The 13,864-nt window shown below is 45.9% G+C and overlaps 1 protein-coding gene across 1 annotated transcript in view; it reads left to right on the top strand.

The window, feature by feature from the left end:
• The window catches only part of Nmdar2 (NMDA receptor 2), a 245,527-nt gene that overhangs the window by 77,437 nt on the left and 154,226 nt on the right, over nt 1-13,864 (top strand). The gene's annotated exons all lie outside the window — the stretch shown is intronic.

A 13,864-nucleotide genomic window follows, 5' to 3' on the forward strand; every position in this document is an offset into this window, starting at 1 on the left:
ATTGGGGTGAAATGCAAAAACTACCGTGTACTGTGCGTTCGGTGCAGGTTAAAGGACCCCAGATGGCAAAAATAAATATGGCGTTTCTTACTACGGTGCGGCTCATAATCAAAGCGTGGTTTTGGCACGTCAAACCCCAGACTTGAATTTTGTTAACGTTCTCCGCCACCTTGATCATATTTAACATGGAGGCATGCAATGCCGTTTCCTAACACACAGCCAGGGCACTGGCCCCTTATAATGGACGCCGATGGAAATGCAGGATGCGTCCAATCATCGTTTGTAGGGACGTTTGTCTTCTGAAACTGCATATATATATATATATATATATATATATATATATATATATATATATATATATATATATGCAGGGTGTTTCTGCTAACTTTAGGCCGAGTGTAAACTCTATGACGACGCGACTAAATGCATGTTGCTCCCTTTGGTATGTAGCGTGTCGCGCTATTTGTGTATTTTTGCTTAATTAGCTAATTAGGCAAGCATAATTAACCAACTTCTGAAGCAAGGAAGTTAGGAAAGAAATTCCAATTAGAAAGTTGCAGAGCTGTTGGCAACACGTCCGAATAAACAGTTTCTGTCTTTCTATCTGTTAAGTATTATTGTTTTTCAGCTTACTGCGGATGCTCGCGAAATAGAAAAAGCACCACGTGACATATGCCCGCCTGCGAGTCGTGATTGCACTGCTCCTAAGCCTTCTGCGCACAAACGAAAACATGCCATTTAACCGGTGTGAACACCCGTCTGCTTATCGCCATCATGAACCGCAGCGAGGGAAGCACGTCGCTGGCGTCAATACCACAGCCAACGCCTTCGTCACTGCCCTGTTGCCTTTTAAGCGGCAACACACCCTGCTCGATGGTATTCTCGTTTGGGAGCGCTGCAAGCACGGCGCGCAAGCGGATATGTCAGGTGATATTTTTTCTATTTCACGGGCATCCGCAGTAAGCTGAAAAACACTAACACTTAATAGATAGAAAGTGAGAAATTGCCTAATAGGACGTTTTGCAAAGTGCTCTAGAGCTTTCTAATTAGAATTTTTCGCCTAACTTTGTTCCTTCAGAATGGCTAATTTTCTTGACTAATTAACTACTTAGGAAAAATACAAGAATAGCGTGACACGTACAAGAGTGAGCAACATGCATTTGGTCGCATCGTCTTATGGTGCATCGGCATATTTTTAAACTCTGAGTAAAGTTAGCTGAAACACGTGTATATACGTCTATGGTTCAAGTAACGTGAAACAACACCCTGTATATATGCAATGGTGATCAAGTGATCAGTAAACCAACATATATGTGCAAAAGACGCACACATACATATGTGCGTGTGTTTTTCACATGTACTTCGAAACTCAATATTGCTTGTGACTCAATTTTATTCAACAATAAGTTAACAGCATTTAGTCAACGACTTTATTGTTGGAAACTACTCAACAATGGTTCAATAGTCAATACTATTCAACAATATGTCAAGAGAATTTAGTCAATGACTTTATTGTTGAAAACTACTCAAAATTGGCTCAATAATACTCAATACTATTCAACAATATATCAACAGAATTTAGTCAACGACTTTATTGTTGGAAACTACTCAACAATGGCTCAATAATACTCAATACTATTCAACAATATATCAAGAGAATTTAGTCAATGACTTTATTGTTGAAAACTGCTCAACAATGGCTCAATAATACTCAATACTATTCAACAATATACCAACAGAATTTAGTCAACGACTTTTTTGTTGTGAACTGCCCAACAACTTTACTGTTGAATTATTGCCTGTGGTTTCAATAATTGTTGAGGTATTGTTGAAAGGCTATTGAGTCAACAATTCGTCAACAATATGCCAACAACTTTTCAACAGTCATTTTCATAAGGGTGAATCCTCGCGGAGGAGGAGGGTAGGTGGAGGCGCGCTGGGTTGAGCTCCACTGGCAGTTGCTGCGGGTTCTGTCTGTAGTATAGGCGTATTGGGTTTCAATGCCGTATGTGTGAGCGAAAGCATGCGACGCTGATCCGACGATGGCGGCTCAATATCACGCGCACAAGGGTAGAAAGCGCGGAGGAAGCATGCCGTCTTTCGTCGCACGCAAGGCAGCGTTGGGGGGATATAGGGGAGTCGTCATACTCCGGCGGCTGCTGCGTATGGCGCGAACAGCGCGAGCCCTATCTTGAAAGCGATCTGCGATGCGGACAGAGCGTAGGCGTCCAGGCGCACCGAGGGCCGATAGCGCTGTCGCACCCATACGCTTGCGCGTCACCGCCGTTCACTAAGTGAAACGTCACTGTAACTTTTTTTCTTCAGTGATGCCAGATTGAGTTGTCGATGCTGCTGCAACGAAACGGTGGCGCCCTCTGTTTCTGCTTAGGCCTCCTTTAGAGGCAAACACGAATCGCACCTTACGTCACCGTTCGGTTTCCCGCAGATACTCTGTTTTACGATACGATGCGTACATGTGACGAGCATCCTAAATAAAAAGCGCGAGTTACGCACCCAAAATGTGCTAGTAAACTGCATGTAGTGCAATATGCCGCCTCTGCGGGAACATCTGAGCACGAAATGAGCCGGCGGTTTGGTCGTTAAAGCCAGTCGCACCGGGTGCTCATACTCACGCAATATCCGGTACATGGTCAGACCATATTGCGGCACCAGAATGGCAGGCTACAAACCGTGCTCCGTCGTTCGCGAGCGCTTTCCGGAGCATACTCGAGAAGATACTCTGTCGCATTTCGGCAGCCGGCATTCCGCTGGCGTAGAATTTTCGATTGCGTCCTATGTGAACACAGCAAGGGCTCAGAACAAAAAAAAAAAACAAGCAAGTAGAGAAGAAAGTTTAAAACAAAAACAAGAAAAGAACAAAGAACGAAAGAAGGAATTAATGAAAGCAGGTAAGCAAATAGGAAAGAAATATTAACAATAATGAATTAAACTAAGAAGATAAGACAGACAGAAGCAAATGCTGAGTGAATGAATGAAAAAAAATTAAAGGAAAGAATCAAAGCTGATAGAATGGTTGAAAGAATACAAAAGTTAAACATTGAAAGAAAGAAACGAAAGAAAAGAAAGACAGAACAAAGAACGAAAGATTGAATGCGCCAAATTACGAAGGAAAGAAAGAACGACGTAAGACAAAGAAAAAAAAGAATTAGAAACATTAAAAAAAGAACACTACGAAATACGGAATGACAGAAAGCTCTTTTGCGAGTGCCGTTTCGACGTCTCGTTAACGCGAGGAAAAGGGTGCTTGCCTTCTCCGTGAACAGGGCTAATGACGCTTTACCCGTAGACTCTGATGGCAACTCGCGTCAATCTTTCTTCTTTAGAAGGCGGAGGAGGGATCGAGGCAGAGTAGGCCTAAAAGGCTGATCCCGGAGATTTCCATCGGAACTGAAGTCGACGTGCTGATATCTTTTCTCGCCGTAATGCCTCCCCAGATGCAACGAAAGCGATCGGGCCGTTGCTTCGTCATTTCTATTTATTCGCCTAAACTGGAACGAGACTGGGAAAAGCGTTAACCATTCTGCCATTTCTATCGGTGCCTTTCTTTCCTTCTTTTCCTTTCTTTTCGGCGATGCAGGAGTTGCACGGTCAGAATTTGTGTGAATGGCGATCCGTCGGGAGCAATTATTTATTTAAATTATAAAGTGGCCTTCAGATCAGCGTGCTTCGCTTTTTTTTTCAGTCAAATGACTCTTCGCACATTCGGAAGCCCGAATCGTCCAATGTGGCTCTTAGGAAAAATGAAATGGCACGTGTTGCTGGTCCCGCAGGTCTGAGTTGGACAGCGCGTTCGGGCGTGCGATTCGGGCTGTGTGGGGGAGAAGGGATGGTGGGCCTATTTGAGCATGCCCTGGTGTAGTTAGACGCACACTCTCCGCAGGCAGGGCATTTGTAGGAGTGTAGAGCAGGGTTAACGGTATGATGATGGCCTAACTGCGGGAGAGTACTGCTTTGTAGTTGCCACACGCAATTTCTGCGTCTAGGGCGAGGGTTCTTTAACGGGGCGGGAGGGGTGAGGGGGAGATAGAGTATGGTAGAGGACGCAGGATGGACTACAGTTCTGAAAGAGGCTGTGATAACACCCCGATATACGTTCTCTCTTCTGTTTGTGAACAGTGCTTGAAAACGGCAAGAAGGCTCCTGCTCAGCGATATCCTAAATTGGCTGCGAAACTCTGTCACGTGTCACGTGTGCACGTGGCAAGTGACACGTTCACCGGCAAATACAGGCTGACAAGGAAAGAGCGGGGCTTTGTGCTATTGCTAACTCACAGAAACCTGCCGAACTTGCAGGAGAGACAGCGTTTAAGGAAACTTGGATAGGCCATTCCTGCTGCATGCAGATCGTCGTATTTATGATGGAGGTGATTATGAGGCAGCTTAACAAAGAACGTACAATAAAATTGTAATTATGAAACAAGAACAAAAGCGATTTATGCAAGTCCAAAGGAAAAATGTCAGAAAGGTGATAAGTCAATTTACTGTAGCTGCAAGCGAGAATCGACAGCAGACGGGGAAAAAAGAAGAAAAAAAAAGGCTTACTGACAGCGGAGTGGGGTGACTGTTGAAAGCTTAAATAACTAATTTCTGTGAACAGACGGAAACTTGTGATTGTTGCTTTTAAGGAACAAAACAAAACAAAAATGAACCAATGCCGGATGTTGGGCGCAGGGGAATGTAAGAAAGCCACTCCGTCAACGTTTCGCACCAGTGCCTTGTGTTCCGAAGTTTGGTGTGACAAGCAGCTGCGAAAGGTAGCCCTCCTCTTCATCGCCACAACGGCACAGCGAGATTTCTGGTTCTTTTTGTTTCTTTCCACTGCACGGTTGGCGCCGCCGCTGGCGCGGAGGCGAGCGCCATATGGTGCTGCTTCTCGTGCCATCGGCCGCGCCATACCACACTGCCCCATCTGGGTGCGGAAATCGGGCATTGCGCAAGACACGCTGCGATTTCACGTCAGCTAAACTACTGCATCATTTTCAGGCACAGGTGTCCGGGGCCGGGGCGGCGGGAGGCGATGTTGTAAGTGTCCACCTCCATTTCGTCTGCTGCTGAAGGTCGAACCAGTTCGGATGGGGTACGCTTCAGAAGGGGACCGGCACCCCCAACCAGTCAGCACTGCAGCAGCAGGCGAAGTGAACATGTCAACTAGGCGGACGCTTGTACACTTGCAGAATGCTATCTAAACCCCAACCCCTAAAAGCTTGTGACCTGACCGGGTACGGACGTGTTAGAACGTACGAGAGTGCGCGCTCTTCGCGAAGCACGTGACCACGGACAGAGCTTAGCTTGGAGGAACGGACTTGTATACTTCACAATTCGGGCTAGGAGGCGCTGCGGACGCTGCTGAGAGTGGCGCTGCTGGCGGGAGCAAGGGCTAAATATCGACAGGCAGCGCGTTCGCCTAGGCGTGTTCTGTAGGGCAGTACGGGCTGCAACACTGTGTCTGCCGTGCACTTCTCCGCAAAAGCTAGCCGTTCAGTACCACAGCCGTCTCGAAAACACAAAGGGTCGACACCTGCCCGTGACATTCTACATATTTTCGGGCAGGTAGTGAAAAAAAAAGAAGAGAGAGAGAATACAAGTGCTCATCCCTGCTGCGGTTGCCAGTGGCAAGTATGTCGCGCCTGTTTGCTTTCGCATGCCAAATTATTTAACGTTCTTGGATGTGAAATTTTTATCCGTGTTGCGTAGTCAGTCGAGAGGGCTCTCGCGTGTAACACGTGTCAATTATTAAAGCGAAAACTTCTCGTAGCCTGCGTTGGGTGCCGCCCCTGAGCGCTGGCAGGAGTGGCATTTTCACGCCGGTGCAGCAAATGGCGTGATGGGATGCTATATCACTTCATGTTATCAACGAATACGATATAACCGGCAAAGGGTCCGTCAATGACTTAAAAAAAAGAAAAGCGTGAATAAACTTTGACCATCGCATAAAATGGTTTACCATCGCGTCGTGTCACACATCGACTGTAATGCCTTCGAAATGTCGAAATCCATGAGGAACCTATAGCCCTGTCAATGAGGGAGCACTTTGAAGCGCTTTCAATTCCAGTACAGTTCGGGTGCTTACACACGGACACTTTCGACCTCGGTGTTGCAAGATCCGGATCCAGTAGATCGAGATCGTAGGCTGTCGAATGCACCGGAATAACTGAGCGAACTCAACCAGCTCGATCCGGACTGTTGGACCGCGCACCAGCTTCCATTCTTGATCGCGACCGAAAAATGCGATCCGTATCGGGCTTCATCGCAATCGAAAGTCCCCCTGTTTCACGCAATCAAAGTCACCCTGTTTCAGCGGTGTTAAAGAACGTCTGAGAGCCAAAGCGATTGAAAACTGCCGCTGCCCTGCTGTCGTAACACAACTCGCAGATTCAAGATGTCACACAATAGGGTCCGCATTCTTTCGACGAATGGGCTATGCCAACTCGTACGCCTGCGCTAAGTGCTCGACTGGTTGCGACTTGCTGCTACAGGAATGTTGCCTATCAAGCGCACGTCACCGAACAAGCACGACAAAGCACAATCTGCGTCGCACGCGCAAGTCAGCCGACGCTCAAGGTGTCACTCAAAGCACGTCCGCGTAAATGTGCAGCGATATTCTCGTAACAACAAGCAAACTGTCATGGCTGCGCTACAAGACGAAGCAACAACGCTGGCGCGAATAATGGCAAGCATTACGTAAAACGGCAAACTTTCGCATCCAGACTTGCGTGATTCTGCAACGGCGGTTATCCTCGACTCCATGCGTTCCTTTTCGTACCAAGTATATCTTCTCCAAGTGTCCTAAACATGGTTTTTAAAATTAGATCGCAAAAAGAAAGGGTAGCGGCTCTGACAACATTCGCGATTCCGTTCTCGCATACGGTATGCGTTCTGGTCCAGCAGATGCCTTACAGTGATAGTTATTAAATCCTTGCGAACAGGTACCGTTACTTCAGCATTGAAGGTAGCAAAAGCCATTCCTCTGCGCATGTCTGGGAGTAAACAAGACCTACCCAGCTACAGACCGATTTCATTAACCTCTAGTTGCAGTAAGCTTTTAGAACGTGTCATCTACAAACATATTATTGAGCTTGAAGCCAACGATATGTTAACAGCCTACCAGCATAGATGTCGCAGTGGCCCTAGCACCATCACGACGATACCTGAACTTGCTCACGACATCTGCCATGCCCTAGACATAGGCCTCCAAATCGATGCTATATTTGTATACTTCTTTCAAGGCCTTCAGTACAATTGGGCATTCAAAACTTTTGCATCAATTAAATAGCATTTTTAATAACCGTAGCCTATTTACCCAGATCTCTATTTTTCTCTCAGATAGGTCGCAATACGTCTAATACGTCTGTTTAAGTTCAGCCAAATCGGCTGCGGCTGCCGTTACCTCTGGTGTTCCGCAGGGTTCAGTTTTAGGACCAATTCCCTTCCTCCTGTATGTAAATGACCTGCGTGACAATGTGCCATCAACTAAAATCCGTCTTTGCGCCGATGACTGCGTTATCTGTCACACCATTGCCAGTGATGAAGATCACGTCGTTCTGAACAGAGCATTTTGCAAGTTTTCTATCTGGTGTAACAAGCGACAGACGAATGTTAATTTTCGCAAAATTGTCTCTGTGTCCTTCTCGACGCATACTACACAATTGTGTCTTTCTTATTGTTTCAACGGCTTTCTGCTAAAAAATGTATCTGAATATAAGTGCTTTGGCATTCTATTTACACACGATTTATCCTGGTCCGAACATACTGAAGCAACCAACTCTGCCCCTAAAGAAGCAAAATTGCTCAGTTACAAAACTCTGGCGCCGCTCATCTTGGAATACGGCTGTACCATTTGGAACCAATATTTGAAATACGAAATAAAAAAAAAAAAAACTCGAATCTGCCCCTAAAAAATAAAGCTATCCGATTTATATACCAGCGTTATGACTATGACTTCTTACACTCTTCTAAACTTCCCTCCTTGAACCTGTGTTCCCTAACAGGGCAGCGCCACGAAGAAAACCTTAAACTGTCTTAGACCACTGTTAACACTGAACGTCGCTCATCTTTGCAATGCACTAAGTTTGCTAAAGCGTCTATAACCCCGAATTTTCAGCCTCTAAATATCGCACATCTGCGCGCCAGGACTTACAAATTCAAATAGAGTTTTTTTTTTTTTTTTACCCGATACATCGACATGTGGAACCAGCTGCCCCCTAACATTCAAAATTTTCCATTTAGCAAGTGCGTTAGGGCAATCACTGGCTGCATACCTTGTGATTCTTAGGTCCATGTATTGTAGGCAGCATATGTAGGTATCAGGGCCGTGTTTTTTTTTTATAGATTCATTACACTTGTGTTTTCTTTTGTGCTAGGTACCTTTGATTTACTCGTACCCCGCTCCTGCGATAACCCTCTTAGGGTTGCAGTATGTATGTATATATGTATGTATGTATGTATGTATGTATGTATGTATGTATGTATGTATGTATGTATGTATGTATGTATGTATGTATGTATGTATGTATGTATGTATGTATGTATGTGTGCAAAAATAAATAAATAAATACATTTATTACATAATTAATTTACCAATAAAGCTGTATAAATTCATAGGCGGCTGCCGGCCTTACTTGTTTTTGTCACTGCTTGACAAAAACAGTGAACGAGTAAAATGTTGACGCAACAAAATATATTCAATATTTTCAATACTTTTCTATAGTTTCAACTTCAATATTTTCAACAAACAAACAAACTAACAAACAGACAAAGAAATAAACAAACAAGCAAGCAAGTAAACTATAATTGTAGAAATAAATAAGTAAATTGTAGGAAGGGCGATCAACGCTGGCCAATCATCATTACCAGCGCTAGTCACGGAGTTCGCCGCTCGTGCTGGGACATTTGTTGCTGTTTTACTGCCGCGTTAGCCGTTCTCAGTCCGTAGTCAGTAATCCTCTTTCCAAAATAAATAAATAAATAAATAAATAAATAAATAAATAATTAAATAAATAAATAAATGAGAAGTCTTAATTCAGGGCACAAGGATGTTCGCGTAGTAATCAAGTAAACTGCCGCATAGGTAAACAGCACGGGGACATGGTTCCTTTGCTGTGTTCCCTATAATTGACACGCTTTTACCTTACGTTGTTTATTTATTCTTTTACTACACTCACGGACAACATTCTGTGGCAATGAAGGGAAAGGTACAGAGGCGAAGCGCGCAGAAGTGAGAGCGCTTCTGGAAAGAGTCCCGTGTTTTCATCCACGTTGGTTTAAACTAGGGAAGAGAAAACATAAACACCTTATTAGCAAAAGTCCTACAAGATAGAATACAACACTGAATGTAAAAGTTTACTTATTTTGCGGCCTTTCCCTTCCACGTCTGGGCAAACGTGAAGCCATCGCACGTGGAAGCTGCGTCGATTCAGCGTCTGCTCCGAGCAAACAAAAACACCGTCAAACGCTGGCGGACTACTTGGCGCCGTAACACATGTGCAGCAGACACGTGCCCATAGTTTTCCCTCCATTGCCACAGAAAGTTGTCCGCGAGTATACATTTGATCAATCACAAGTGGACATCCCGCCTTCTGCTAAGAGTAAATTGCCTTCTACGCGCGCGCCCCTTCCCTCCCCCCCCCCCCCGCACGCACACACACACACTTCTCCCCTCCACCGTAGATAGACGTCACCCTTTCTTCTTGTCCAGGAGTGCACGTGAAGGTCAAGACACAAAAGATACGCGTCGTAGTGAACGTCCGGTTCCCCTTATCCCTTAACTCCCAGGGAAGTCAGGCTGAAAGAAAAGAAAGGAAAAAAAATAGAGCGCCAGAATCCGGGCGCTACAGAAAGCAGCAATCGAGAACCGCTCAACTACAGCGCAACTGCCGCCTCACTTTTCTTCGGGGTCGCTGTCAACGGGGTATTGATAGGCAGCACAAAAGGGATGGCCTTTCTCCGGCGAGACATATTGCCGTCGGGCTTAAGGCAAGGACATCGCTGGAGCTCGTCTCCTTTTGGGTGATTTGGTCGCATATCTTTCTTTTCTCCTTTTTTGATGCTAATGGGGTTCGCTCAAGACATGACACGCGCGGAAGTGGAAACAAAGAGAAACAATTAAGAACGGAAGGAAGACAGGAGTGAAGAAAGAAACAGGAAGCGGTGAGGTTAACGAGAAGCACGGCCGACTTGGTAACCTTTGCTTTTGAGTTTCGCACGCTGAACTGACCTATATACTCGAAAGATTCTGATGCTTACACATTGTTCGCTGCATTGAAGAAAACGGAAGAGAAGCAAAGAACGAGGACAACTTATTAGAGGAAGCGCAGAGAGGTGTGCCTGAGGTAATAGTCATCTAGCCAGCTACTTTGTTCCGGAGGAAAGCAAAGAATAGAGGAAAAGAGGCACGATGAGCGACGATGAGGATAGGTAAGACGATGCAACTCTAGCACGTTTGCGTCACAAGGGCCTGTTAACAGCCCTGAATATATATTTACCTGTGGCAAAGAAAAAACAATTCCAAGAGAGCCTTGATGGGTCGTTTAGTCCATATTTTGTGAGGCCAAAGGCGGAGTAGCAGTTCTAATGCTTTAATATTAGGAGTGCCAAAGTGAAAAAAGCGTATGTGTGTGAAGTGTGAGAGCCTATATATATATATAAATTATCAAGTTGTTTATTGAGAGGGTACGTAAGAGAGCGAGAGGTCGAACTCGGTGCGGCAGTCAGAACCATGCGAGCAGTTACAACTGGGCCTGTGCGCAAGGCGCTCGTCGTGCGCCTGACGGATCGGCACTTTTTCATTTGGTAGAATATGCTGGAGGTACGGCTGGCTAACTGGCGGTTCTTCATCGTTACAATATATATATATATATATATATATATATATATATATATATATATAGGGTGCGATGGAGGACGTGCATTGAGCCAGCTCCTGCCCAACACTTCGCAATGCAGTGAACGCTCTCTTTTAAATCACGGGTCCAGGAATTCAAAGAGGTGCGACGTTATGCCAGCGCATTTCTCTCGCGTTTGCCTCTAAATCACTGCTGAATATTGTTTCACATAACTTGGCGTTGGTCATTGGGGCTATGACGTAAAGGTCAATGCCTGCCGTTTCCATTCACATTCGGGACAATTGCAGCAAGTACGTCAGGGACTTTGCGGATGTCGCAGTCTGGCGAGTCCACATGCCGAATGCAAAGCAAATATTGTCACGTAAACGCAACACTCAGGCGTGACCCGTGCTTTCCTTGGCTCTTCGCAGCAGTTTGAGTCGACGGCAGTTCCGGACAAATAAACTGCACCAATACTGAAGACAGTATAATCAAATCAGGGCCGATTACAGACACAGTGCATATTCAAAAGCGGTGAACTGGTGGGCCGATACTCACGACAATGCATTCTCAGTGTCCCGTCAAGACTTCTTATGAGGTTTATAACGCGGATCGATTCTGGAGGTCCTAGAACAACACAGCACCTACACGCCACGTAGCGTCAACCAGCGGCGTTAGGCAAGTGTTTCCAACAGCATTTCGCAGCGTATTTGCCTTGAAGGTATCGCTTTGCTTTGACAAACATACTCCGACGCTTTGTGCCCATTTTAGAGCGCATCTCTTGGGTGCCCTTTCCTGCGGTGAGCGTCGTCGTCGTCCCTCGGCGTCCTCGTAACAGAGCGAACGAGCACAGCGAAGGATGAAAGAACGAACGTGGAGTCCGGATGAAAGACGGCGATAGCGAGCAGAGCGCGAGGAGGAAAGCGGAGGAGGGTGCAGCGTAATTCCCACGAGGCTGAAAGAGGAAGCGGAGGGTACGGCGAAAGCGTCAGAAGAAAAACGCAAAGCCCCTTAAACTTCCTAAAGTAGTGCCACGCTTTGAAGAATTCCGCCTCCTTCTCGCGCGTCGCTATTGACCTAATAGCATCATGGGGTCCTCGCGCCGTGCTTCAGCGCCATTTTCGCTCGAAAAGCGTCTACGCAGTGGCAAGGAGCATGTGTTGGCGCCGTGGCTACGCTCAAGCGGTGCAGGCGGCGCCACGGTCGAGGAAGGAGCGTGAAAGATAGGAGAAACGAGGAGTGAAGACGGAGGAGGAGAGTGTCGCTACTTTTCGAAGTTTAAGGGGCTTTAGAAAAACGTAGTGCCGTGGAAGACGGCTTTGCGGCGACGATGGCTACAGGATGGCGCCAGAGTAGCGTGTATGGTCTGTTCACCGATGAAGCCAGCGATGCCATATACGGAAACAAAGCACTGCATGAGCGGAGGTCTCTCTGCAGCGGCTGTTGTGAACCGCGCCCGCGCGTTGTCCACGCGCTGCTTCTTGCGATCTTCCGATTGGCGAAGCAGACGCGTTTTTGCAGCGTGCCGCACGGGAGAGATTGCCCGCGCCAGCCAATAAATATATGGCGAAATGAAAGCACTTATAAAGCTGCGCTCAAATTTCGCAATCGTGAGTATCGTAATCGTCGGTGAAATATTTTTATTTCTTTCTTCTCTCACCCTTACCCAGGTCGTTCCCGGGTTGAACAAAGGTGACTCTCCTGACATACACACTGCTATCACTCACCTCTGCTTTCTCTCCAAATGTTGAAATGGCTGGGAAAAGAAAAGACATGACGAGGTGAAGCTTCAGAATACGTTGCGCAAGGAGCAGGTACTATGCTGCAGCCTCGCTTGCCTCTTCCTCTACTGCGGTGAAGCAACGGCATTGTTCCCGAAAATGCTCCAGGCCAACAGATCGCATGTTAGAACAAATCAAGTACTTCCTTTCTACAGCGTTCCTTGAATGATTCGTTCATTAAACAGTTCGTTCGTTCGCTCGTTCAGTCAGCTTTCTACCTTCTTTTACAAATAAGCGTATTTTTCTCATACTACTGATGATGTTTTGTTGTTTTCATAAATTTTATCTTCCGTCCTAATCACCTCGACTAACACGTCAGGCGTTTCACATTGATAACATCTGCAGCTCATATTAAAGACGTTTTGTCTTTATCCTCCTGCCCAGTGTGCTCAATGTGAGCCAGGAAAAGCATTTTCTTGTCATTAACATTTCGCGGACAGTGCTATATGTACGCAGAAATTGAAAACCTGGCTTGCAGAGCTGTAACCGCGCAGTCTGATGGTTTGCTGAAGTGGGGCATCCGGCAATCCATGGGCAATCTAAATACAGACTGACGAAGTTTCGAAAGAAATTCGGAAGCCATCCTATTATGATGAAGCAAGAAGTGTTTACTATTACTTCGGCGTGTTTTCTCAGAGGCGTGCGGGAAATAGCTGCGCAGAATGGCGTACACAGGATACGGGTTTCAGCCTTGTAGCTTCATCTATTTGTCTCGGAGGCTCACTAAGGGGCCGGCATTGCATTTTCTTTCTTTCTTTCTTTTGCTTTTTTGTAAATGATGTACGAGGATTCGAATGCCTACACCAGTCGCACAACATATGAGTTTTTTTTTCTAATCGACAAATTTATTGCTATTATTTTTGTTCAGCGGAAATGATCCAGCCATTAAGACGCTTACGCGTGATCCCTGAGAACATTAGAGCCGTTTAAATGATTTCGCAAGGACAACTGACGCATTGCGGCAGGCCGGTATAGTTTATGGGGTCTCAGAGAACAGCTTTGGAAGACCGGTTTACTCCGATTCCCTTTTTTTTTTTTTTGTTTCTTTCTCCCCAATTGTTTTGACGAAACGTGCCGAGTGTTCGCACAAACGGTAGTTCTGCGTAGTCTTCACGATAGCTATTGCGACTGCATCGAGACAGACAAACAGACAACAAGACTGAAATGAGGAAGAGGAGGAGGAGGAGGAGGAAATAGAGGGAGAAGGCAGGGATGTTAAAGCGACGTTACCCAGAGGTACACT

This window comes from Dermacentor andersoni, chromosome 8 (assembly GCF_023375885.2).
Source record: "Dermacentor andersoni chromosome 8, qqDerAnde1_hic_scaffold, whole genome shotgun sequence".
NCBI lineage: Eukaryota > Metazoa > Arthropoda > Arachnida > Ixodida > Ixodidae > Dermacentor > Dermacentor andersoni.